The 3,969-nt window shown below is 39.6% G+C and overlaps 1 pseudogene; it reads left to right on the forward strand.

The window, feature by feature from the left end:
- The first annotated feature begins 948 nt into the window (after nucleotides 1–948).
- Nucleotides 949–1,215, forward strand: LOC132693282 (large ribosomal subunit protein eL43 pseudogene; annotated as a pseudogene).
- The last annotated feature ends 2,754 nt before the right edge of the window (nucleotides 1,216–3,969 follow it).

Genomic DNA, 3,969 nt, shown 5'->3' on the forward strand with positions numbered 1-3,969 from the left:
GAAGGGTAAAAATATGTACAGTATATGGCCCTGCTTCCCAAAAACCCTTGTGTGAGAGAAAGAGTCGTGTGTAAGAACTCCATGGCATACGTAAAATATTGACAAAATATTTAGAGTATAAAAAAAGGAAGAAATTTTCTTCTGAGAATACCTAGGAAAAGATTCTTGCAAGTGGTAGTATCCAAAGTGAATCTCAAAGGATAAGCCAGCAATCAAATGTTAACACTGACATACAATTAAAACACAGCTCTGACAAGTATTGGTGTTTTCAAGCATAAGCTTCTAGAGGCAGGATTTTTTCCTAACACCTTGTCCAATATGATGCACAGATGTGAACTTAAGTTACTTTGAAGATAATCATTTTCAATCATTTCCATCAAGTACCCAACTCCCTATTTTATACTTTCAAGTAGTAGCTAAAAGCAAATGGAAAATATTTTAGTGTATGAATCCCCAGGTTGAAATAATCTTGTATAATGATTAAATCCACAGGATTTGGAGTGAAAGCTGAGTTCAAATCCTTTATATAACCTAGCCATTTGACCTTGGAAAGATGACTAAATAATTTCTATGTCCCAATTTTCCCTTGTATTAAAAAAGTATTAAAAAATGGGATAGGATCTGCTTCATACCTTGTTGTAAATATAAAAGAAATAATATGTGTAATCTCATCCCTGCTTTACAGCTAATGATTTGTTAACATTTCTCCAAGCACATATATTTTATCACAATTTTTACACATTACCTGTGTTTGTGGTCTTATACTGGTTATATTTGTTATTTACCTTCCAGTTTATGGTTTCCTAATATAAGGAAATTATACACACGACACTCTGCAGAAGGTTGTAAGAGGCATTTCTGAAAGACACGTAATGAGAAGAGGAAACCAAGAGCTGCTTTTAAAGGAGTTCATTTGTCTCTCTGGGCTCAGAACTGGTTTCCAGTGACATGGCTAAATGCACCAAGAAAGTAGGAATTGTAGGTAAATACAGGACCCACTATGGTTCCTCCTTCAGAAAAAAAATGGTGAAGAAAACTGAAATAACCCAGCATACAGAGCACACTTTCTCCTTCTGTGGCAAAACCAAAATGAAAAGATGAGCTGTGGGGGTCTGACAATAGGGTGTAGCTGGTGGTGCCTGAGCCTATAACATCACTTCTGCTGTCACAGGAAAATCTGCCATCCGAAGGCTGAAGGAATTGAAAGGGCAGTAGAAGCTCCGCCATTTGAAACATTGCTAGCCTACAATAAATGGGTTAATTTAGGTAACAATAAATAAGGAAAGAAAGAAAGAAAGAAGGAAAGAAAGAAAGAAAGAAAGAAAAGAGGAAGGAAGGAAGGAAGGGAGTTCATTTGTGAGACAAAAGTAAAAATTAAAACAAAACCCAGCATGGTGGGCAAAAGATGCGGTGGTGCCATCAGCCTAATGAGGAAGTACAAAGAAGTGTTGGACTATGTGGCATCAGTGATTTCAAAGGAACCTGACAAATCACACCCCCTACGGGACGATTCATAAGTCCCCACTCAAAACCAAGCCCTGAGAATGTCTCCTTTCCCAGAGCCCCTTAACTGTTCTGGTCCTCCTCCCCTTCAATTGCAAAAGCCTCAGGCTTTCTCCCTTAGAACCAGTCACCGGGGAAATGAATATGCAAACGAACTTGAGATGAGATGTACTGTCCACCCAAGTCTGAAAATCTTGAATATTACAAACCTTCCTTGGTGAGCCAGTATCTCCCCCTTCTTTTGTTTGCCTTTAGGCAGAGTCTCTGTGACAGTTTATTTTTCCCCCCAAGAACATTTTGCAGCTGAAGGGAAGAGGGGAGTAAAGAGACCACAAGATTACTGGTTGATACCTCCAAAGATAAACTTCTGTTTGGGAATAAAGAAAGCATTCATAAATTTGCTTTTCTTTGCTTTCATTGGTATCTCCACATAACACTTTATTTACAGTGAAACATAGGTTATTGGGGTGATGAAGGGGAAAGTTATCCCAGATTGGAAGCTATGCTCCAGAGTCCATAGTCTCTTCTTCTTCCTAGGCACCCAGACTGGATTTCCCACTCCCCTCCAATTAGGTGAAGCCACTGAATATGAAAGCCTGTGATCCAAGCCTGGCCCATAAAAACAAGCTAAGCCTCTCCTCTTCTGGCTTACTGAAATAGAAACACCCTCAGGATGAACTTGGAAGCCACTCCTTGAAGAAGGTAGGATTTCCATTAGCCTCAAGCCTAAGGATAAGTGGAGAACAGCATCTCTGACCTATCGACCCTTTGAGGCCTATGACATGAGTCAGGAATATTCTTTTATTGTGCTTAAGCCATTACTCATTTGAGAGTGTATTTGTGATAGCAGTTCCCCTACCCTAAGTATAGAGAAGGACTAAAGTAAGAAAGCATATTGCAGTGTGTATGACCTTTACCTGTATACAGCGGTGGTGCTTTGCTTTGGTTTTAACTCCTTTAATACCCATTTCACCTTTATGGCTCTATGCATTTTCAGAAACTGAGGGCCCGAGACCCAATACTATGTTTCTGTTATTTGTATCACTCAAGAAATTCCAAGAGTTTGGGGAACTTTTAAGCCAGGAACCTTGGATGATTTGGTCATCTGAATGACAAATACATATTTCTTATAAATGACAATATTTCACTACCATCTGAGTTACTCTGAGAAGGATATATATGTGGCTATAATTTAACTTCAGAAAACTTTTATGGAGGAAAAACTGCTGCAGGGGGAAAAAAACATTGAGGTTTGGATAAGGGCAGAAATGGAAGACAGAAAGGAGAGGAAGAGGACCCATGTTTAGCACTCCAACCTGAGCTCCCAACAGCACCGTTAGGATTTCTTCCCAGTGGCAGAGGAACTGACACCCAAGTCTTCTATTCTCTTCCACTATATCTCTGGGCTATGTCTTAGCAGAAAAAAAAAACAAGTTGCACAAACAAGAGTTCAGGAATCTAGTTCCATTTTAATTACTTACTATTTGTATGACCTGAAACAAATTTGTCTGTGCCTCTGTGCTCTTTGTGATACTGGTGTCGTATGGCCAAGACCGCCTGTCTTATAGAATCAAATGGGTCAGTGAACACAAAACCCCTTGGAAATACGGAAAGAGCAATTCACATGTAAGTCATTATTATTGCCTTCCTTACTACGTCTCCTGTTATTTGCAAAGGCAGAGGAGGGAATCGACGCATAGATGACTTCTATTATCTTCAGAGTCGTATAGCTGTCTGTGAAAGATAAGCTTTCTCTTACCCTTACCTAGATTTAGGGCTGCACAGTGGCACAGGGCATCAGCTATGGTTATGCAGCTCACTTATAGTCAGATGGCCTTTGGGGGCAATTTGAAGACTTCCTGGATGAACACATATCTCTTCACTGATTGGTTTTACCACCTGTTTCCATGGCAACTTTAGATCCATTTCACACTCACCCACTTTTGTTCCCATTCACTGTAACATCTCTTTAACAGCAAGAGACAGAAAGTTTAATAAAGTAGAAGCATTTTAATAAATGGAGGTGTAATTTACATAGAAGCTCTTGGCATTTTGGGAGTCTCTAGAGTTCTCTGTATGTTACAGTAGACTCAGAGTTCTTTTGTCTAAGCAGAATGGAAGAAAGCAGATACTTTTTATAAAATTCCTTATAAGAATGTTGAGACAACATAGACTCACAAATCCTCTGCCATATTTTATAAACAGAGATCACTAGCCAGCATTTAGTTCTCCTTATTCTCCCAAAAAAACAAAATGCATGTTCTGAGTGCTGATTTGTCACATGCACATCTTCATGACTATCTCACGCTCTCCCTCCTTCCCAGCTTAGCATCACCTAATACCTGGTCATGAGGGGTGGGAGTCCACAGGTGGGACAGGGTAACAGTCACACCAAGACTGGTCTGTCAGGGTTCTGAGCAAGCTCACAACAATTCTACAAGGTAGTAGTTTTTTTTCCCAGTTTTT

Source organism: Panthera onca, chromosome B1 (genome assembly GCF_046562875.1).
Source record: "Panthera onca isolate mPanOnc1 chromosome B1, mPanOnc1 haplotype 2, whole genome shotgun sequence".
Classification (NCBI taxonomy): Eukaryota; Metazoa; Chordata; class Mammalia; order Carnivora; family Felidae; genus Panthera; species Panthera onca.